The 22,611-nt window shown below is 46.7% G+C and overlaps 1 protein-coding gene and 1 long non-coding RNA gene across 4 annotated transcripts in view; one reads left to right on the top strand and one right to left on the bottom strand.

Annotated features, from left to right (window-relative positions):
- PTPN3 (protein tyrosine phosphatase non-receptor type 3) overlaps positions 1-22,611 on the bottom strand; it is a 149,434-nt gene that overhangs the window by 107,578 nt on the left and 19,245 nt on the right. The window contains exon 1 of one of the 3 annotated variants that reach the window (XM_058694619.1): positions 5,799-5,931. The exons of the other annotated variants lie outside the window; for them this stretch is intronic. The gene's annotated coding sequence lies outside the window, so the exon portion shown is untranslated. Of the gene's footprint in view, positions 1-5,798; positions 5,932-22,611 lie in introns of those variants that run through there. 3 annotated transcript variants of the gene reach the window in all.
- Positions 5,957-21,946, top strand: LOC131491516 (uncharacterized). Its single transcript, XR_009251495.1, has 4 exons — positions 5,957-6,265; positions 7,040-7,117; positions 12,157-12,240; positions 21,470-21,946. It is a non-coding gene; the product is annotated as an uncharacterized LOC131491516 (long non-coding RNA).

Genomic DNA, 22,611 nt, shown 5'->3' with positions numbered 1-22,611 from the left:
TTTAAAAAATGTTTATTTATTTTCGAGAGAGAGAGAGAGAGAGAGAGAGAGAGAGAGAGAGAGAGGAGAGAGATAGAATCTCAAGCAGGCTCTGCACTGTCAGCATGGAGCTCGACGTAGGGCTGGAACCCACGATCCGTGCAATCATAACCCGAGCTGAAATCAAGAATTGGATGCTTAACCGACTGAGCCACCCAGGCGCCCCTCGTCTTTTATTGTAAGAGCAATAGGAAGTGTTTTTGAAAGGCCCGGGTGACTGCAGAGAACGGGCTGGCAGGTGCGAAGGCACGAGAAGCTCGCTGCAGCAGTGGTGGTGACTGCAGCCTCCAGGTGGGGCATCACAGATTTTTCCCTGTCCCCTGACACTTCAATTTTCTTTTTTTTAAAAAAAAATTTTTTTTTTTTTTTAACATTTGTTTATTTTTGAGAGACAGAGAGAGATAGAGCACAAGCAGGGGAGGAGCAGAGAGAGAGGGAGACACAGAACCCAAAGCAGGCTCCAGGCTCCAAGCTGCCAGCACAGAGCCTGACACGGGCTCAAACTCACAAACTGCGGGATCATGACCTGAGCTGAAGTTGGCCACTCAACCAACTGAGCCACGCAGGCACCCCTGACACTTCAATCTTCTACAGCAACCATATATGTATTGATAACCAGACCAGGGGAGGGTGCTGGCGGGAGCAAGGCGGGCTCAGACTGTCACGTCCTCTCTGCAGGCCTGCCAGTGGTTAGGGTGAAGGGACGGTTGATGGAGATGGTCGCTGCTTCTCTCACAAGCACCCCAGGGCCTAGACTGAGGCTGACTCACCGCAAGGTGGGGGGGAGGGGGGTCAGGTCTTCATACCCCACTCCCAAAGTCAGCCCGGTGCCTCTCATCCTACAGCATCCAGCTGGCCATGGCCCCTTTCTGGTCCTCGATCCTGCCCCTTGGAATGTCCCTTGAGCTCTGAGAGCTAGGAGCTGTAGCCCTGCCCTAGGGGTTGGCCATTTCTCACCCACAGTGACTCTTGGCACTGAATACCCCAACAAAGCATTTGTCTGGAGGGTCAGGGGCCCGCCCACAGAGGGAAGGGACCCTGTTCTGTGTGCCAAATTCTGCCCTAGCGGGTTTTCATTTATTAGCTCCTTTAAAACAGTCCACTTAAAGGAAATAGGTTCCATTATCATCCACATTTTATAATTAACTGATTTGTCTAGGGACAGACTTGGGTTCACATCTTGGCTATCCTACTTAGGAGCAATGTATCCTTCACTGCATCTCTCTGAGCCTCAGTTTTTTTCACCCTACCAGTAAGGGGCTGGTAGGAATTAACACGATTCTGGGGCTAGGAGGTACTATTTATTCCCTTTTGAGGCACCAAGAGGCTCAGTACAGAAAATCCACTCCAAACTACACATTGCCTAAACATTTACTAAAAGCTTCTGTATCCTGACAATAAATCATGGGACCTGAATTTTCCAGGACTATCCCAATTTCAAATCCTCTGTCCTAACTTTCCACATAAAGCAACAAATGTCTCAAAAATTCCACTCTCTCAGTATCCAAACAACACCTCCTAGGCCTCCGCTTACACAAAGAAGCAGCACATTCTTTTTCAGACTACAGATCCTAGCCTTTGGTTCAGAAAATGTAGTCAGCGGAGCCCTGCTGGCCCTCTGATGGAAACGGGGTCATGGCAGCCAGTACTCCATCACGACCCAGACTCGGTTGTTTCCCGGCACATTGGTGTGAACTACAGCCAGAAGAAGCCGAACCATGATGAGGGCATCACCCACAGAGGGCCACAGACTGGTTAGACGAGCTCTCCCCCCACCTCCCTACCAAGATGCTGGTACCCAGGTGGGTACGAAGCACAGCCAGAGGGTTGCTCCAAGGTTTAAATGAATATTTAGAAACCACTCAGAACAGTGCCTGGCATCTGGTAAGTGCCAGAACAGTGTTTAATAACTAAATGCAAAGGCATACCTGACAGAAGGTGCTCATGCCTCCAAGACAACCCACAAGCATCACTGCTATGTGGGGAGAACAAGAGGGGACACTTACCCCTGCGTTGAGTGAGGCTGGGCCTCCTCACAGACGTGGGGGAGCACCCAGACTACAGGAGGTAGGTCCTGTATTAGCCAAGGTCAGGAGGCTGGACCTGGGGAAGAGTCACCACTCCTGAAATACACAAGGTCTCTTTGTGCCTCTGAGCCTTTGCATCTGCTGTTCTGTCTGCCCCCCAAATACCATCTTTTTCTACCCTCAAGGCTGAATTCAAATGCCAACTACTCCTTATGGTGTTCCTTGATGCCCATCAGAATGAATGGCTGCTTCCACTGGTCTCCCTTGCATCTGGCTTTATCATCTTTTAAAGCAATTGTGAAACATATGGGTAAGATACAGAGTATGTGTGCACAGGTGCGTGCACACGCACGCACGCGCGCGCGCGCACACACACACACACACATCATTGTCTTCCCAAATCCACCATACATCCTTCCAAGATAAGGGTTCAGCTTTCATCTCTGTAACCCTAGGGCCTGACACACAGCTCAGTAAGTGTCTAAATTTTCTGTGAAATCTGTGCTCTCAGCTGGTCTTCACCTGCAGGCAGAGAGTGGTTTCAGGTGCACACACAACCAGAAGCTACGTAGACCCAAGATCTGTGGGCCTTGGAACCCATGACCAGATCAGATTTTAGCCAGGGACCTACCAAAGCATTTGCTTTCATCCCCTCTTCAGGCGGATGAAAGGAGACACCTGTGATACCAGCGTAGTATAGACACTGACCGGGTCCTGGCCTGTCTGTAATAGAACTAGTAAGAGGAGCCCAAGCTTGGGAAGCAACACCAGCAGGCTGCCCTGCCTCCAGTCTGTCAAGGCCAGGGCAAGTGCAGAGTGCCTTAGGCATTCCAGCCCCTGCAACACACCTGGGAAAAGAAGAGAGATTGGCCCTGCTTTCCAGGAACCAGTACCATCTGGTGGTAGGAAGTAGAGCTCTGGGGTTAGGGTCAAAGTCGGAGATCCCCTCCCCACCTACCACAAACCCTGAGGGGAGGGAGGGGGCCAAGTCTTCTAGTTCCTTCCAAAACCCAAAGCTGAGCCCTGGGGGATGGGGGGTGGAGTATGTGCATTCTGGAAAATGGAATACCTGATGTGCGGACCCGTGGTTCAGAAGGTCACCCTTCGTCCCTCTTGCTCCTGGCCCCAGACTACCTTTGCTAGCTCAGTTTCCTCAACTGCCAAGCGTGGAACTTTACAACACTAAAATTAAACAATGTACGTGAAACCTCCCAGTTCACAGTCAATAATCAAGGGGTTGGTCCCAATCCCAAGACCAATTACCAGCTGGGAACCTCAACTTCTTTCGGGGGTAGGATTTGTCTCTGACCAGGTTCCTGACACTTGAATAAGGTTTAAAAGCTACCAGAATTCTTCTCTATGAAAAATGTGAAAGGTGGGCTCTGAAACTGGAGTGACCAAGCAGTGATGTATCCAAATTTGACTCTGTGTTAACTTAGGTTCTTGGTTCTTTCCCATCTGTCCCTGAAGACCTGCTTTCTCCCCGAAGGGAAGTTCCCCCAGGCATCCTGGGTTTGCTGGGGTCAACAGGCTTGCTCAGCATCCCCACCCAGCACTGCATCAGATACACAGAAGTGGCTTAATAAATGCTTGCTGAACGGAATGTCACTCCACTCAGAAATGTCTTTGGTAACTTGACCTTTTCACATTCCTTCGCTAATGTCTAATTTACATATAAGAGTCCGCTTTAGGAGATGGCAAATCACCAGAGACAACTTGGGATCAATAGGGTATTAGGCACGTTTTATTCTAAGCCAATTCTCTGCAAATTGGTATTCCATTAACTGTACGTGGGATTTATGGGAACTCACTATGAACCAGAATATTTAACTAGAACGACCTACTCTCTGTCAGATAATAGCTTACCATTGTTAATTTTCAACTAGTCAATCTCAGAAAGGTTTCCAGCTTCCAATCTACGTGTTGATTTAATCATCAATAAAGTCATCTATTTGAAAGTCTCTGTACAATAAAGGACAGCCTGGTGCAGAAGAAAAAGATCTGCCTTCGGAAGCAGAAGACCTGATATGCCACCCAGGCCACATACTGTGTCATCATCGGCTGCTCAATTTCCTTATTTGCAAAATGGGACTAACACTAGCCTCATGAGAGAGTTGTAAAAATTGAGTCCATGCGTGTGGATGCACTCTGTACAGTTCCAGGAGACTATACAAAGGTTAAGATGAAATTCTTGAACAACTCAAGGAGGCTAATGATAGAGTGCAGGGTGGTTCCGAAGGGGGAGAGGAGATATTTTGGTCCCCAGGGGACACTTGGTCATGGCTGGAGCCATTTCTGGTTGGCACAATTGAGGGAGAAGGATTGCTACTGGAAGCTACTGGGTAAAGCCAAGGATGCTACTACACATGCTGCAATGCACTGGGCAGGCCCCACCACAAAAAAATTATCCAACCTCAAATGTTAACAGTGGTGACGTTAAGAAACCTTGAGCTAAATAAATAATCGGGAAAGCTGGGTATGGAGCTTTTCAGAACAGAAATCCTCCTAAGCAGCCTGTACTTCTTCGTGTCTATCATCCCTTTAAACATTTGAAGACCCATCTTGCAACACAGCTCTTTTGTAAGTAAAGCTCAACTGCCAACTTCTGGAGTTTCTGAATGTATAAAACTGCTTTTAAACACGATGCTCTCCGATTACAATGCAGCTAAATTGTTTCTCCAAAGCCCTTGACTTCTGCAGTTCTCCAGGGCACAAAGACAGGGGTCTGTCACTCTGCCACTAGGCCCTGAAGATGCTCTCATAATTCTAATTTCCTGGTGAAATGGGAGCCACGAGGGTCTCTAAACGAATTAAATTCACATCACGCCAACTGCTCCCTTGCTTTGTGCCGGGCACGGTGCCAAACACCTCCACATAATTTATCCCACTTAATCCACCCAACAACCAGCTGTTTGCAGGGGAGGAAATTGAGGATCAGAGAGGTTAAACAACTTGCCCAAGGTCACCAGCTGGCCAGGGTGAGCCCCACATGAACGGAGGTCTCCAGTTTCCAAGTCACAAGCTCTTTCCACCAGCTCGGAAAACCCAGGTGTCAAGTTGTCTCAACTTCCCATGAATTTTTAAGGCAACCGCAACTTCTCAGTAAGTTTAGGTTGCTGAAAATGGGAATTTCCGGGGGGCTGGGCGTTCTCACATACACTCCCCCACTGCAGCTGTCTCACCGCAGGTACCTGATAAATGATTCCATATCGCCCGCGAACGGGGAGGATTTATTGGCGCTGGAGTTCGTGCCAGGCCCAGGAAATGCCATTTTGAAAGCCGAGAGGCGGATTCGCCCTGAGAGCCGAGAAGGTCTGGCCGCCGCGCTTGGCTGGCCCCACGCGCGGGCTGTGCCCCCCGGGCGCCGGGACTGGGGTCGCCGCGGCGCTGGGCCCTCCGAGGTCGCCAGCCGCGTCCACCCCTGCCCAGGTCGAAGCGCACGCCCACGCCCCGCTGCCGCAGCCGCCGCGTCCCGGCCGCCCGCCCGGGACCGAGCCCCACCCCGCCCCGCTCGCTCCTTCCCGCCCCGGCGCCGCCAGGTGAGCGCAGCCCGGGCGCCCCCTCCCTGCCCCGACGTAGCGCGGGGACCCCGGGGCCGCAGCGTCCACCAGCCCGCCCGCGCGCTCGCCGCGCGCTCGGGGACGGGTGGGGGCGGGGCGGCGCCGAGCCAGCCCCCAGTCCCCGGGAGCCCCGCGCCCTGCCCCGGCCCGCTGGGGTCGTGCCCGCCCGTACCTGCAGCATCCGGGGGCGCGGGGCGCCCAGGTAGGTCGCGCTTGCGGGCGGCGCGGAAGCTCGCTCGCGGCGCGACCTGGCCGCCGTCTGAGCATGCCCAGTGCCGCCCGCGGGCGGCTCCCGCCGGCCGGGCTGGCCGCGACGGGCCCGCGCGCCGGGCGGGGGGCGGGCGCCCGGGCCGCCCTGCGGGGCGCCCCTGCTCCGCCCCGGGCTGGCGCGCTCGGACGCGCCGCCCAGGGCCACCGGGGCTCTCCTGCGGAGCTCTGGGCGGCCCTCAGCCCCCTCGCGCATGCACGCAGGCATTCGTTCCCTAACCATTTATTGGGTACCTACTGTGTGCCGAGCCCTCAGTGATTTTCTGCCTAGGAATGTCAAACACGGCGTTCAACAAATCTTTGAAATGAGGAAGAGTCCTGCCCAGCTGAGGTCCTGCTGACTTCAAGTCCAGTGTTCATCTCGTTCCACTAGTAAGCTTCCCGGCTTAAACTTTATTACCAAAATTTATTGTTCTTTCTATATATCCCGCCCCACCCCCAAATCTGTGCTCTTGCTTTCCTCTTCCACCTTATCTGACGCGGGCCTACCTGCAGTCTCATGAGCACCTTTCTGTCCACCAAACTCTCAGAACTTGGGCAGCCTCCAGACATTTACACATGCCGTCCCACCTCCCCTCTGTGTGCGTGGGACTTCCTTACCCAGTTTTTCACGTGGCTGGCACCTTCTCAATGTATCTATGTTCTCCCTCTCTGAGAGGCCGTGCCTGATCACCTTACTAAATTAACACCTTGTTTCTGGACACCCTCCATGTCCTCATTTTATTTCTTTCACGTTTATCACTATCCATTAATTAATTCAACAAATAATTATTGATCACCTACTTAGGTTCTTCATGCATGGTGTTGAACAAATGGGCAAAAATCCTGTCCCCTGGCGGAGTTTGGGGAAAGAGAGGCAGGCAACAGACAATAAACATGTAAATAAGCCATGTGGTATATTAGAAGGTTATAAGTCCTATAAGGGAACGAGAACAGGGTAAGGAAAGGAAGGTATAGGGAGTGCAGTTTTCAATGAGGTGGTCTGATCAGCCCGTGAGAGGTGACATTGAGAAGGTGACCGCCAGCCCCGCAGAGGGAACAGCCAGTGCAAAGACACTAAAGAGCAGCACAAGGAAGACAGTAGTACAATTGAGGTCCGCAACTGACTTTTCCTCTCATTTGCTTACTTATTGTGTATTCACCTAGGGAATTTCAGCTCTGGAGCTGTATAGCCCTGTCTTCTCTGCCATGTCCCAGCTCCGGTACAGCAGCACGTGGCTCACGGTAAGTGCTCAGAAACGACTTGTTGAATGAATATGTGAATGGAGGGATGGACTGATGTCTGGAACCGTCCGGACCAGACTAAGGCCGGCCCAGGGCTAGTCAGTGGCCGCCGGCAGCGCCTGGTACCTCATTTTGGTCCTTGTCCCCGAGTTGCATGGCCCTGGGTAGCGCCACTGCAGCGGGCGCCGCCTGAGCGTCGCGTGGGGGGGGGGGGGGGGGGAATTCCGACGGAATCAAGGAGCATCAGGAACCGGACCCGCCCCGCGCCCCGCCCCGCCCTTTGGTCGCTAGCAAAACCTGGAACCGCGGCGCCAGCCCAGCCCCACTGAGGCGCTTGGGTAGCTCACTGGGCATGCTCCGAACTGGGCTGAGCGCCAGTGCCCCAGAGGAGTCTCCCGGTGGGGTCCGCTGCGCCAGCGGAGTCCTGCCTGACGCTCAGCCCTACTTTGTTCTCGAAGCTTTATTGAGGGTCTGGGGTGTATATATATATATATATATATATATATATATATATATATATATATATATATATATATATTATGAGAAACGAGGCTGAAACTACCTTTTCTTTCCCCATATTCAACAGTCACTAGTTTAAACAGTGTTCTTAAAATCGAGCTAAAATTCATCTATACACCTAAGGAAAAAAGACCTAAATCTTTTCACAATCATGCCTTTCAATCACCATAACAGAAATAGGAACAAAAGAATATTCCCCAAACTGGAAGGAAATGAATGTCCACAAATAGTGGAATGACCAATTAGGTTATGGTGTGTTTTTTGAAATAATAACTAGTTTATACTAAGCTAGACCAAATTGCAACTGGGGAAACCATAGTACAGTACAATGTTAAGTGGAAAAAAAGCTGAAAACTCAAATATATTGCATAAAGAATATGTCTACCCAGTCACCCAGACTAGAAGGAAATATGGAAAAATGTCAATGGTTTAATTTTGGGGGTTGTGGGTTGGTATCTCTTTGTAAATTTATCTATTATTGTCACAATGTTGTGTTTGCAATACTAAACATTAGAGGACCAAATTAAAAATTCACAAAGTTTTGTGTAAGTCTAATAATAATAATAACAACTGTTATCAAGTGTGCTTGATATTTTAAATATACTCTGTTTAATCCTTACAGTAACTTTGCAGAATGGGTGTATCTAGCTCAGTTTTACAGAAGAGGAAACAACCTAGGAGCCATTTACAACTAGTAAGAGACAGGGTCAGGACTGAACACCGTTGGTCTGACCTCAAAGCCAGGGTGTTAGGTTTTATAATACTGCCTCTCTGTGTAGTAGCTTACCATGTATTGGTCGTAAAAGAAGCTATATATCATTTCATTTTGTGCCTTTTTTTGCCTTATTTTCTCTACCCTTTGATGTGTTTGTAGGCTACAGATTGCCTTTAAATGTTCTGGTCTCCTGTTACTATTTTATTTTTTAAAATGTTTGTTTTTGAAAGAGAGAGGGACACCTGGGTGGCTCAGTCGGTTGAGCGTCTGACTTCGGCTCAGGTCATGATCTCGCGGTTCCTGAGTTCAAGCCCTGCGTCGGGCTCTGAGCTGTCAGCACAGAGCCTGGAGCTTGCTTTGGATTCTGTGTCTTCCTCTCTCTCTGTCCCTCCCCTGCTTGCACTCTGTCTCTCTGTCTCTCTGTCTCTCTCTCAAAAATAAATAAACATTGAACAAAATTAAAAAAAAAAAAAAAAGAGAGTCCATGCAAGTAAATGTGAGTGGAGGAGGGGCAGAGAAAGAGGGAGATAGAGAGTCCCAAGTAGGCTTCATGGTGTTACCACAGAGCCCAACACAGGGCCTGAACTCACAGAACTATGAGATCATGACCTGAGCCAAAATCAAGAGTCTGACACTTGACTAACTGAGCTACTCAGGCACCCTACTATTTTATTGTTGGATCAAATTGTTAAAGTCCATCCTTTTCAGCCGTTGCACCTAGAGTGACATGATGTTATTATCAGCAGTGACAGTTGATCTTATATCATAAGGTCCCAAACTGTATAGAAAGGAAGCTTTTGGATGGAGACAGAATCATCTTAGTCTATGTGGTTGAACCTAGCCAAATCAAGATCGAATAGAGGCCTCATTGGGAGTAGGGCTATCCCAAATCTCAACAAGGCCAGTCCAGACAGGACCCACATAGATTATTCTTCCTGGGTAATCATTTTGGAGTCAGAGTCACAACATAATGGAACCACATGGTCCACAGACTCTTAGAACTTTGCTGTGATGAAAAGATACAGAGCCGATAGTGCTGATGATGTTTGCCAAGCGAAGGCCAGGGCCCTAAGAGCAGACCTCCTACTGCTGATAAGCAAAAAAAAAAAAAAAAAAATCTTTTAGTAATGCCCTGGCCCAGAAGTCACTAAACAAGAAACATGAGAAGCCAAAAAAGGTCATTTCCTTGGACAGGAAGGTATGCCACAAACCCAATATGTATCACTGGTAATGGACCAGATTGGTACAAGAGGAATATGAGATTTGCAACTGGACACAATTATTAGCATATTCCCAGAAGCTGCCATTTGGACAGAAAATCTGGTGCCAAACAGTGCACATAGGCAATTGGCTGGGGGCATTTATAGGAAGAGTTTCCTGGAAGAATCACTGAGGATTGTCATTCACTTCAAGACTCAGGAAGTCTGGGCACCACGTGGACTGTTTCAATGATTTACAGAGCAGGACTCCCAGCTGAGATGCTAATGCTCATCAATTATTTGTGCTGTTAATGCAAGCTTATGAAGGACCTAAGCATCAGCAAATACATGGGCAAGCGGTGCTGTTATAATGACAAATGAAAAGAATACGATGTAAAATTATATGCGTAGTATGGTTTCCACTGTGCGGAGAGGGAGACACAGAATTACTAAGTTAAACCATACAAAACTGCCATTTCATAGGTCAATAATGGTTGAATGTTGGCAACTTTCTGTATTTCAGCTTAATACATACACACAGAAAAAAACTAGAAAGAACTGAACCCAAATATGAAGGGCGACTCTGTCTAAGCATTGCTTTTGCAGGCAGAGGAACAAGATACAGAAGGTATCTTAGGAGAATCTCGTCTTTGGGCATCTATTTCTTTGTTATGTCTTTATAGTTTCCTAAAGCTTATTTTATCTTTCATTATCAGGAAAAATGAAACAAACTTGAAAAGTTGACAAGCCAAACAAAATGATGTAAAGAGAGGGAAACAGCTACTCTGGAATTGAATAAAAACGTGAAAGGTTTCTTTCGCAGAGGGTGAAGCCCACCCTGCCCTCTCCAGCAGTGGCAGATGATGACAGAATGTCTGTTCCTGGCCCAAGAGGGAGGGAGAGGAAGAAGTGATCAGTGGTCAAGTTAGGAGCCTTAGAGATGTGGTAGTCTGACTTGGGACCCAGCTCATCCCCTCAGCCTGTGTTCTTGGGACTTCCGGACTTCACAGATCTCACTTTGAGAAACACAAATTGTTAACCTAAAGTTTTATCCATTGAAAAATGCCTTTTCCTTGCAAATTTCCACTGCCAAAGGAGCTTTGTCTGTTAAACGGATGAACAAACTTAGCATGGGTACAAGAGCAGTGCTGTGGATTCGTTCATTCATTCATCACATATTTATTAAGCACTTTCTGTATGCCAGGCACTGCTCTAAGTGCTGGGGAGACATAAATGAACAAAAGAAACAATAATCTCTGCTCTCCTGGGCATGCCTTCTACCAGGGCAAGCCAGACAATGAGCAGCAAGCATGATAAACAAGTGAATTATATTGTATGTTAAGAGACCAGGGGTAAGGCTGATAGGGAGGGTGCTAGAGAGGGAGGCGGGGAGTTGCAATTTTAAATAGGATTGAGAAATTTAGACACTTAAGCAATTTAGTCTCTGAAGAAGATGAGGGAGTGACTCATGTAGATATCTGGGCGAAGAATCTGGGTAGAGGGAACAGCCAGAACAAAGTCCCTTAAGGAAGCATATCCAGAATCAGAAGGCTGGTGAGGAAAGGGCCAAAGCTGCAGATCTGATGCCAAAGAGTTACCAGGGACAAGAACTTGAGGGCCCTCCCCTGTGAGCTGCAGGAAGAACTCAGCCTCTCTGTGTGAGCTAGACAGAAGCCAAGCCAATGTCATGGTTGCCAAATGTGCTTCTCAACACAATCAGATGTTGAATGCTGTCCCTGTGGATGGTTACTAGATGATGGTAAACATAGATTTGAATAAGGGAACTGAAATCACGTAGCAGGCCTCGGTTGTAAGGGAGTCAGCCGTATGATCCAGAGTATGCATATATTTTTAATATTATCACATAAGTGCGAAGATAACATAAACAATTATTCAGATGGTTCTCAGACTTTCAAGAACACCTGAGTGAACCCTTAGGAATACACAGACCTGAATTAGAAAACACCGTAGATATACCAGAGGACCAGAAGGACTATAATAGGCCCACAGACCACCACATGGATTTGCTGCTACACAAGAAATGGAAAAGTCAGTCTAGGGACTTTGAGATCCTGCTCTGGAAACTCAGCAGAAGGAGGTGGCTTCAGAAACAAGGAGAAATGATGAGAAACGCAGGCAATGAAAGTTGGTATCCTGAACTGTCGCTGCTGGTACTTAAGCAATGGGCAGTGTCTTCTTACAAACCAGGGAGAATGGGTTTTGTCAAGTCTCTCAGCCACACCTTCAAGGTTCATGTGTCCAACAACAATAGGAGACAGAGAAAAATACCCAGGCCATGTGGACTAGTCATACAGAGGTCATGGCTTTGAAAAATCAGCAATGATAACAGAAACACTCAAGGATTACCCTAAGAGAAGATTCTAGGGAGAAGAGTCAGGGAAAATACTGAAAGCAGCACTTAAAAAATTTTGATCCAGGAACCATATATCAAGATCATCTTGAGAAAAGGAGTCTTCATGTAAAAGCAGACTTCGGGTCTCTGCTCAGACCTTCTGATTCTGCTTGTGGACCCCCAAGAACCTGCATTTTATAATTAACGATAAGAATCTTCTGTACACTGAAGTTTTATAACTTCTGTCCTGCAGCCTCCGAAGTACGTACACTAAGAACCCCGTGTGAGTGATAAACTAAGAGGATGGAAAATTTTACCAAGAGATAATCATGGCCTTGTAAGTATCGCGGATGCTTGGATGGATAGGACAAAGGACCAGAGCGTCAGCTTCTTTTTTTTATTTTTTTTATTTTTTTTTATTTTTATTTTTGGGACAGAGAGAGACATAGCATGAACGGGGGAGGGCCAGAGAGAGAGGGAGACACAGAATCGGAAACTGGCTCCAGGCTCTGAGCCATCAGCCCAGAGCCTGACGCGGGGCTCGAACTCACGGACCGCGAGATCGTGACCTGGCTGAAGTCGGACGCTTAACCGACTGCGCCACCCAGGCGCCCCTAGAGCGTCAGCTTCTTAAACATTTAAAGGGGTAGAAGAGGAGGGGACAGGGAGATAGAGAGAGGGCATCCCCTGTAGGCAAATGGAGACCCCCTAGTAGAGAGCTATCAGGCTTTCTACTTTCTGGTCTTGACCTTGGATCTCAGACTCCATCCACCTGACTGTGCTCTCCTGAGGCCAGGAGGAAGCTAACAGTGTGAGAGAGGTGTGTGTGAGAGGAGGTGTTAGTGGTGGTAGCCACAGTGGTGGTGATGTTTGCCAAGAGGGGTAGACGTTAAAATAAACACATTGGAGCGTGTAGAGTACACACAAAACTGAAACTGAGAAGGTCATTACCTCCTGAAGAGGAATTGGACAAGTGGGGGCAGGGGAGGTATGCGTGCTTACCTTTTGCCATAAACCCTTTTGTACTTCTGAATTATGTACCAGGTGATGGATATAACCTATTTAAAATCCACTTTTTTCCTCTGGAAAAAAAAATAATGATGTATGCATAATATTTAAAAAAATTATTTTGTTTTACATTTTGGCTCCCCCTAAATTTTACTAACCAAGTACAAAGCCCAGGTTACTTGACAAGTCGAGGCCATAACTATGACCAGGGCACAACACAGTATAGCTTGCTCGAAGGAAAAAGCCATAGGTCAAGGGTTGTTACTCCTGCTGGAAATGCCTGTGGCTAAGGAATTAAATAGAAAAAGAGCTTTGGATAAGGATAAAGGAGTAAGAAAAATCACTTCAGTGATCTCAAGGTCAAGAATGATGCTTTCCTGACATAGCTGGTCAGAAAATGGCTGGGGAAGTCAGATGGAAAAGTTCAGCTACCCAGGCCTTGACTGGAAGTCGCAACTATGAAAAGATGATCGTCTGAAATCTGTTCTAGCTTGGCTGACCATCCTATCCCAAGACGCTGGAAACCTGATCTGGGCCCAAAAGAAAACTGTGCCTCCAATCCCTGGTGACATTTCAAGAACAGGGGGCACTGTTCAGCCTGCCCAGTGCTCTGGTGACCTTCTAGTATTGCATGGATGACATACCACAGGATTTCCTCAACTGCGCCCTGGCGTCCTGCTAGGATGTTGCTCTCATTTTTTCCACGGTACACACAGTCACTGCGTTGAAGTTCAAACAGACTATCCAGTGACGCCTCTATAAACATGAGTCACATGTGAAGTTTAAGGAATCCCTGTTTGGCCAGGGACATCAGAGTTCCTACGGCATGCCCTTTTCACATACAGGGTACAGGTAGATGAGAGTCGTATGATTTTCTGCCAAGATGCCTGACTTCACGCGGTAGCCACCGAGGCCTCTCCGCAGTATCTGGGTATCCGCAGTATCCTTCATCCCAAACCCCCTGTTCCAGTGTGAAGTTCTCCAGCTATCCTATCAGAAAACATTACCCTCTGTCCATTTCTTTGTCTTCTTGGGCTTCTTTCATTTTGGTCTTGGATGCCACCACCTTGCCCAGCCTTGGCCACCCCAACCTAAGCACCAACACCAATCTCTTTCTTGCTTCCCCTTGAGGAATGAAGGCGACCCATGTCAACCTCCTAAAACAAATCATTTGACCATCGCTGACTACTCAGATCCTCCCCATCCTTTAAGGTCCATCTCATAAGCTGTGTCTTCCTAGATTACTCCAACTGGTTATGAGCAGTCTGATTCCTGTACCCCTGGGTATTTGGTCTGTTTTTTATGCTTCTTTTTTTTTTTTTTTTTTAATTTTTTTTTTCAACGTTTTTTATTTATTTTTGGGACAGAGAGAGACAGAGCATGAACGGGGGAGGGGCAGAGAGAGAGGGAGACACAGAATCGGAAACAGGCTCCAGGCTCTGAGCCATCAGCCCAGAGCCTGACGCGGGGCTCGAACTCACGGACCGCGAGATCGCGACCTGGCTGAAGTCGGACGCTTAACCGACTGCGCCACCCAGGCGCCCCTGTTTTTTATGCTTCTCATCTCATGCTGACTCCCATTCAGTTGTTAATGTACACGCCCCTTTTGGAAGGCTCTTGAAAAATCCCAAGTGGGGTTTTTGAGGAAAAGAGAGAGCTCAGGCCAGGGATGGGCAGAGAAAGAGAGAGACACAGAATCCAAAGCAGGCTCCAGGCTCTGAGCTGTCAGCACAGAGCCCGACATGGGGCTCAAACACATGAATAGCGAGATCATGACCTGAGCTGAAGTCGGACACTTAACTGACTGAGCCACCCAAGCGCCCCAATTATTTCTGAGCAGGATATGCAAGAGGCTGTGAGCTTCTTGTGAAAAATTGCCCACCTTTCTGCAGTTAGCAAGAAGTTATGTTGTATCTAAAGTCCTTCTTTTTTTTTTTTTTTTTTTTTTTTTAAAAACTCCCACAGTTTTTTTTTTTTTCAACGTTTTTTTATTTATTTATTTATTTTTGGGACAGAGAGAGACAGAGCATGAACGGGGGAGGGGCAGAGAGAGAGGGAGACACAGAATCGGAAACAGGCTCCAGGCCATCAGCCCAGAGCCTGACGCGGGGCTCGAACTCACGGACCGCGAGATCGTGACCTGGCTGAAGTCGGATGCTTAACCGACTGCGCCACCCAGGCGCCCCGTATCTAAAGTCCTTCTTGAGTTCTTTCTGGAATTCTGCTTGCAAGCTTAATAATTAATTGACCAATAGACAGAAAAGAGCTACAGATACCTAGGAAGTATAAGGAGATATAGGATATAAGTTAAGGGAGAAATATGAGCAGTGGTGTCCTAAATAAGATATAATTAATCTACGATTAGATATAACTATGCACTTTCAATTTCTGTGTGAAACAATTAAAGGAATTAGGACATTGCCCCTGCCTCTCCACACCTGGGAGTCACCTCGTTGTGCTGGCAGAAGGTCTACAGGTCTAGGACACACCCCTTTGTTGTCTACCTGTATTGCTTAGTGAGCTAATTCCAAACCAGCTCTGGGGCCCGTGACCTTCATCTTTAGGCAGTAGGACCAGGAACAACAGGGTGGATAAAATCCATCACAGAAATTACTAGGGAATAGATGGCCGCTAAAACCTTGGTGTCTGTGGTTTCAATTTCATTGCAGTCTAGAATTGTGTATAATCTTAACCATGGGAAGCTTCCCTAATTTTGTCAGTACCCATGACAATATTTTATTTGTATACTATAGGGTCAATGCATTGAGGGGAGTCTTCATTTCTCTCTCAATCTTATGCTATCAGAGTAACCAGCTTTCTTCGATTGCATAGGCAGACTCAGAAGCCCCTCCTTCTGCATTTAGATTCCACTAGATTTATGCTTAACACATTATATACAATTGAGCAAGCCAGCTGCCCCAAGTGTGAACTCACATCATTTCTTTTTATGCTGGGAGCCTAGATAGAATCTGGCACCTAATAAGAGTGTGATGAGTGAGAAAATTACTTGATATTAGATTGCCTTATTGATATGTTTGAGTCAGGCCAAGTCCCTTGACTTACTAAGGCCAGCATATTATTTTCCATTACACTTGGATCATTGGCCTAAAAAATGTACACAATACTAATACATATTTCAAATGCCAATTCACATGAGAGAACAATTTCCCAACAGTGCTATTTAGTTTTTTCTCAAGTTCCCTGGGTTGAGGTCAGTCTTTGTAGTTAATGTTGGGTTCCTGACCCAAACACAGCCTGTGCCAGTTATGAAAAAAAAAAAATCAACTTTCCATGGTTTGAATACAGAGGTGACCGTGGGAACGTGTACAGCTCTGTCTCTGGTTCTGGTGAAATCATTCAAAAGCCAGTGCAGCTTGGCTATCCTGTGCACCCGCACGGAAATGAGGATAGACAAGGTCCAGCAAGAGGAAACGCACCCATTCTGCAAAGCCAGGCTTGGCATGTAGAGTGGAGGAAAGGATCCATCCCATTCATGAGGAAAGAGAGCTCTCTTGCTATTTATTAAGAAAAACTGAAGTAGGGGTGCCTGGGTGGGATGGTTCAGTCAGTTGAGTGTCTGACTTCGGCTCAGGTCATCATCTCGTGGCTCATGGGTTCCAGCCCTGTGTCAGGCTCTCTGCTGTCAGCTCTCCTCAGATCCTGTCTCCCTTTCTCTCTGCCCCTCCCTGCACTTTCGGCCCTCTCTCTCTCTCAAAAGTAAATAAACATTAAAAAAAGAAACACCGAAGTAATCTTGACAACTGTGCTGTATAAGGAAAAAATATGGACCCAATAGATTCAAAGGAAAAATCCAAATGCAGATAAAGACTTATGAGCAGAAATGGATTATTTTAGCACTGTTGATAATTGCTGAAAATATGAAAAGAGGGAATGAATATATAACCATATGTCCCACTTATTATCATATAAATCTTAAAATTATTTTACAAAGAGTTTGTAATGACCTGGGCAAATGCTAGTGGTATAGTTTAGATAAGGACAAAAACTATATTCATAGCATCACTTTGTAAAGAAAAACACATTTATGGGGTGCCTAGATGGCTTGGTTAGTTGAGTATCTGACTTTGGCTCAGGTCATGATCTCACAGTTCGTGAGTTTGAGCCCTGTTTCGGGCTCTGTGGTGACAGCTTAGAGCCTGGAGCCTGCTTTGGATTCTGGACTCCCTCTCTCTCTGCCCCTCCCCCACTCATGCTCTGTCTCTCTCTCTCTCTCTCTCTCTCAAAAATAAATAAAACATTAAAAAATTAGAAAAACACATTTATGAACATAAAAAATTCTGAAAGTACAGTAGGATGTGAAGAGTATTTCTAGATAATGATATGACTGGTGTCTTAGTTTATTCAGGCTGCTATAACAAAATACCATAGACTGGGTGGCCTATAAACAACAAACATTTATTTCTTACTGTTCTGGAGGCTGGGAATTCCAAGATCAAGGCGTTGGTAGGTTGAATGTCAGGTGAGGATGTGCTTCCAAGGTTTATAGACAGCTCTCTTCTCACTGTGTTCTCACATGGAATGGGGTGAGGGAACTCTCTGGGGTCTCTTTTATAAGGGCACTGATCCCATTCATGAGGGCTCCACACTCATAAGCTAATCACGTCCCAAAGGCCCAACCTCCAAATACCATCCCATTGGGGATTAGGTTTCAACATATACATTTTGGGGGGACGCATCCAGTTAAGGGCAACTGGTGATTTCATATTTTTTAAATATTCTACAACATACATATAGCACTTCAAAAATAAGAAGGAAATATTTTAAAAAACCTGTGTAACCAATAGCAAACACAAAACTTTTGCTCCCGGAGAATTGTATGGGAGGATATTTTTATATCAGAGTGACTGTAGCACTGACCACAGGAATCTCATGACTCTTCTGTGGGAGGTTTAACTATGGTAACTACGATACCCATGGTCTCCTCATCTCCTTTACACCAGCCCTGCTGGCAGTCCTTCTGAGTCCTAGAATCCCCATTAGTTGGGAAGCCCATGAGCCATGGAAGTGTTTAGCAAGATCAATTGGATTTCCTCATGTAGGAATTTAAACTGGAGAACACAGTGGAAAAAGTGTGAAAACACACACAGAGAGCCCAAGATCAAGGGACAGTCAGAGTAACTGTGGTTGAATGTTACACTAATGATGTGACTTCCTGGGGTCCACACCCCTGTGTAGTCCCCTCCCACACTGAGGCTCAGCCAAAGTGACTTGATTTGGCCAACAGGACATCAGTGGACATGACACAATGGATATTTAACAGGCACTCGCACATGAGGACTGGCCCTCTTGGAACCCTGAGACCGCCATGCTGTCAAGAAGCCCGCGATGAAGGACTCCATGGAGAGAGGCATAGCCATGCCAGGTTTTTCTCAGCTGAACCCAGAGAAGACCAGTAAAAGAACTACTCAGCCAACACACTGAATCATGAGATATTAAAAAAAAAAAAATTGTCAGGGCACCTGGGTGGCTCGGTCGGTTAAGCGTCCGACTTCGGCTCAGGTCATGATCTCGCAGTTCGTGAGTTAGAGCCCCACGTGGGACTCTGTGCTGACAGCTCAGAGCCTGCTTTAGATTCTGTGTTTCCCTCTCCCACTCATACTCTGTCTCTCTCTCTCTCTCTCAAAAATAAATAAAACATTAAAAAAAAATTGCCATTTTCAGCCACTGCCTTGCAAGTGGTTTGTGACCAGCAAGGGGTAACTGGGACAGCCACAGCAGGGAGTCCTGTTACTGAGGCCTCCACCTTGCATCTTTCCATTCCAAACTCCTTTTTTTCCTGGCTTGCCTGGATCCAGTGGAGTGTCTGTTCTGGGGTTCTTTGAGATTACCATCTTCTATATTTATCTTTATAGTCTTTCAGCAAGCCTGTGTTATTTTAAGGCAGGCGTTATTGTCAAACCCCAGCATTCAATGAGCTGAGCCAAAATGTGAGTATCTTTAAGAAGAGGGATACTGTGGGTCTTGTTTACCATTACCCGCCCCCCCCCATAGAATGGTGTCTGTCACATAGCAAGACCTTAAAAGATATTTGTAAGTAAATGAACAAGCAGATCTTGAGGGCTTGTTTAAAATGTAGATTCTAGGGGCGCCTGGGTGGCTCAGTCGGTTAAGCGTCCGACTTCGGCTCAGGTCACGATCTCGCGGTCTGTGAGTTCGAGCCCCGCGTCGGGCTCTGTGCTGAGAGCTCAGAGCCTGGAGCCTGTTTCAGATTCTGTGTCTCCCTCTCTCTCTGACCCTCCCTGTTCATGCTCTGTCTCTCTCTGTCTCAAAAATAAATAAACGTTAAAAAAAATTTTTTAATGTAGATTCTAGGGGCCCCCCCACCTCTGGAGACTCTGATTTGGTGGGTCTGGGTTGGGTCCAGGAAACTACATTGTTATTAAGCCATGTGAGTGAAGCCAAGGCAGGCGGCCTATGGACACATTTTCACCTTTCGGGCCTCAAGTTATTCTTGCAACTGAAAGAAGCCAATTTATCAATTTTCCAACTGTCTCTGCGTCAGAATCACCTGGGTTGCTTATTCATCATGTTAGCTCCTAGCCCTCCCTCCTGACCTACCAAATCTGAAAATCACTGAAAGTGGAAACTTAGAATGTATATTATCAAGAAACTCCTGGGAGAATCTGATGCACCTGGTCTGCAAGTTTAAGGGCATTTGCAACCGCTGACCTAGCAAACACAATTCTCTGAAAGTCATTTGGCCATCAAACATACTTTTCTCATTCCCAAGAACAGAGAACACACCCCTCCTCTGTTAGACAGTCTCACACTAATCTTTAAGGCTTAAAAAAAAAAAAAAAAAAAAAAAAAAAGGTTTTCATGATTACTGTGAGAGGTATTTCTTAGGAACTCTTTCTAAGTTTAAATGCCTCATCTGTCAGTCAGACTTTGGTAACACCCGCCTCTCATGTGCTGTGAGGACTACAGTGAGGAAAGGTGCATGACAGCACTTTGAAACTGAACACATGAGGCACATGATTTGTAAGCCTTGGATCATAAACATGTCATGCAGAGGATTAAAGTATTTTTATCTGTTTTTAGACAATCATTCATTATGAGTTACCTTGCTCTTCTAAGGACGGGATCCCGATGTAAAATGTTTCAGGGACAGGAAACCCTGGCTACATTTCTGATTCCTTCACACGGTGTTTAAAGCTGTGTGTAGTAATCTGAGCCCTGCATCACCTTGGTCTCTCCTGACCCCTCTCCTCCACACCCTCCTGCCCCGTGCGTGCCAGCCCTTCCAAATGCTGCATGCTGGCTCACCTTTGTCACAAACCCCGCTCCAACTGGGCACTGTCTCTGGAATGTTCTTTATTATTGTCCATCCCCATCCACCGGGACCTTTCCTGAACCTTTGGTGTCTGTTACTATCTTCCACCCTTTAGGCAGAATTGACCAGCTTCTATCTGGAATCCCCACTGAACATTTGTCCAAGATCCTGTATCACTTGGTTACACTTCACCTTCTTCCTCCACCTTGAAGGCAGGAACTTTTCCTTATTCGTCCCTGTGTTTCTGGCCCTGAGCACAGTGCCTGGTACAGAGAAGGGACTGATAAATATTTGTTGATAGCATGAAAGTCAGGGGCTGTCTTTGGTGGGGCCTTAACTTCTAGGGAAAGAGAAAAGTGCTCCCACCTGGCAGTGGCCCCTTGTTTCTCTCTGACTCTGATTTCCTGCTGTTGTCCCTCCTCCCTCCATGAAGAGACTTACGAAAACCAAACAACTTGCGACAAGCTGCTTGCCTGATCTTTAGCTGGTGGGGGTATCCAGTAGGTTTAGAAGAGTTCGCCCAAGTGGGTATTATATCTACATGTAATATTTGATACAAATGAGAAATCAAGGTATTAATGAGAAATCTCTTGTGAAGGCCAGTTCTGAATTGTTGGTGCCTACTAGCTACCTCCAGCTGGATGTCCCAGAAGCATTTCAAACCCAAGGACTCCCAAACTAATGAATCAGCTGCAGCCCACATACCTGTTCCTTGTCCATTGACTGTCTGCCCAGTTGCCTGGGTGCCAAGCTCCAAGCCCCCCATCTCTCTTGCCATCTAAGAGAATGACCTGTTCTCTCTGTTCCAGCCCCACAGTATTTCTCACATCCTTCCCAAGCTCTGTTTTCTGCTTTAGGACCTCCTTATCTCTCACCAGTGCTCTTGCAAATAAGCTCCCAATTGGTCTCCCAGCTTCCTCTCACTTTTTTGTTGGAATATGGATAACAAGTTGACCTTGCTAAATATAGATTTGTGTTTTTTTAATTAAAAAAATTCTCTATTTTTTAGAGAGAGAGAGAGAGAGAGAGAGAGAGAGAGATACAGAGTGTGAGCAGGGAAGGGGCAGAGAGAAAGGGAGACACAGAATCCAAAGCAGGCCCCAGGCTCTGAGCTGTCAGCACAGAGCCCAATGCGGGATTTGAACTCTCGACCACGAGATCATGACCTAAGCTGAAGTTGGATGCTTAACCGACTGAGCCACCCAGGTGACCCAATAAAGTGTAGATTTGAACAAATTCTTCCTCTGCTTGAATGTTTCTCCAGGGCCTACCTACTGAAAAAGTCTGCATGGTATTTGATGGTAACAAATCTATCTGATTGGACAGCATCTCCTGGGAAGTGAGAACATAAGAAGGAGGCACCAAGAGGCATTCATGCGTTCACCAAATATTGATTAACACCAGCTAAATGCCCTGCTCTGTTCTAGGTTCTGGGGATAGAGTGAAGTCTTTTGATTTTATGGAGCTTATACGTGAAGAGACAAAAAAATGGAGTCACTTTAAGATGACCTCTGATCTGAAAAACAAGGACTGTGGTAGATTGTGTAGATTGCATTGGCTTCAATTCTTCCCTCCTCTCTGCATCCATGCTCTTTGCCATGTAACCTTGAAGTTCCTTACATTAGAAGTAGATGGACTTCTCCCTGCTGGACTTTGGGCTTGGCCATGTGACTTGCTTTAGCCAATGGGATGTTAGCAGATGTTATGCAATTAGAGGCTTGAAATATGTTTGCGTGGTTAAGCTTGTCCTTCTTGTACTTCTGCTTCTGCCATAAAAAGGCTGCCTCGGGTAGACTGCTGGTCCCAGAAGAATGAGCAAAATGGGAAGTAGAACCAAACTGAAGGAAAGGTTGTTGTCTTAAGATGCTGGGTGTTAGAGGTAGTTTGTTATATAGCAGTATTGGAGCAACAGCTCATTGATTCTATCCTCCATGAGATCTTCTTGAAACCCCTGCTTTGTAAGTGCTATTCCCGAGGAACTGGCTGCTACTATAGATGCCCTCATACTTCCTTAATTCTGTACAAGAAACCTTTCCATGTAAGAAATATTTTAACCTAGTCATTTACATCAGCACCTAAGAAACCCGAGTATGTCTTTTCCTTGCAACGTGAATGAGCCTAAGACACGATCTCCCCTCCTATCACAGGTCCTAGAGGGAAGAGATTACTCTTGTTTGCGAAACTGGCACAGAACCTGGTGTACTGACTGCATGGGTCCTCCACTACTTGTGGAACCAGATGAGACTCTGGCCAAAATTAGTGAATTTGATGAAGCAGTCTTCCCTAGATCCTCTCTTGGAAGATCTTTTTCTATGCAAGAGACTATTGTTAATTCACTTTATCTACCCCCACACCCTCCATCCGCCCCCTCCCCCCCACTATTGGTGAAAGGAAGATACTCTGTCA

The sequence above is a fragment of the Neofelis nebulosa genome, chromosome 12, assembly GCF_028018385.1.
Source record: "Neofelis nebulosa isolate mNeoNeb1 chromosome 12, mNeoNeb1.pri, whole genome shotgun sequence".
Taxonomy (NCBI): Eukaryota; Metazoa; Chordata; class Mammalia; order Carnivora; family Felidae; genus Neofelis; species Neofelis nebulosa.
The sequence above is the reverse complement of the archived record's forward strand: the minus strand, read 5'-3'. Positions and strand labels throughout refer to the sequence as shown.